Source organism: Pteropus alecto, unplaced genomic scaffold (assembly GCF_000325575.1).
Source record: "Pteropus alecto unplaced genomic scaffold, ASM32557v1 scaffold10741, whole genome shotgun sequence".
Taxonomy (NCBI): Eukaryota; Metazoa; Chordata; class Mammalia; order Chiroptera; family Pteropodidae; genus Pteropus; species Pteropus alecto.
Window position 1 is genome coordinate 1 of NW_006430908.1, and position 594 is coordinate 594.

The 594-nt window shown below is 35.9% G+C and overlaps 1 pseudogene; it reads right to left on the reverse strand.

Moving 5' to 3' along the window:
• Nucleotides 1-332: 332 nt before the first annotated feature.
• Nucleotides 333-451, reverse strand: LOC112485474 (annotated as a pseudogene).
• Nucleotides 452-594: the final 143 nt, after the last annotated feature.

Genomic DNA, 594 nt, shown 5'->3' on the forward strand with positions numbered 1-594 from the left:
TTGTAAATAATGCTTCAATGAACATATGGATTCATATATCCCTTCAAAGTAGTATTTTGGGTTACTTTGGATAAATACCCAGAAGTGAAATTACTGGATCCTCCTTTGTCTCTGGTTATAGTCTTTGTTTTAAAGTCTATTTTGTCTGAAATAAGTATTGCTACCACAGATTTTTTTTTATTTCCATTTTCATGAAATATCTTTTTCCATCCCTTTATTCAGTTTGTATGTCTTTTTTAAATTTTTTTTGGGTGAGGCAATCCTTTGTTGGCCTCACAGATCGCAAGGACCTTGTCGGCTTACAATCCCTTATTTTTTTAAAAAAAATTTTATGCCTATAGTACCTGGTTTTTCTAGGTGGTCCCCCATCCAAGTACTAACTAGGCCCTACCCTGATTAGCTTCTGAGATCAGATGGGATCAGGCCTGTTCAGGGTGGCATGGCCATAGACTGTGTCTTTCGATCTGAAGTGAGTCTCTTGTAGGCAGCATATGTACGGGTCTTGTTTTCTTATCCATTCAGCTATCCTATCTGTTCATTGGCGCATTAATCCATTTATATTTGAAGTAATTGTTGATAGATATATAGTTATTG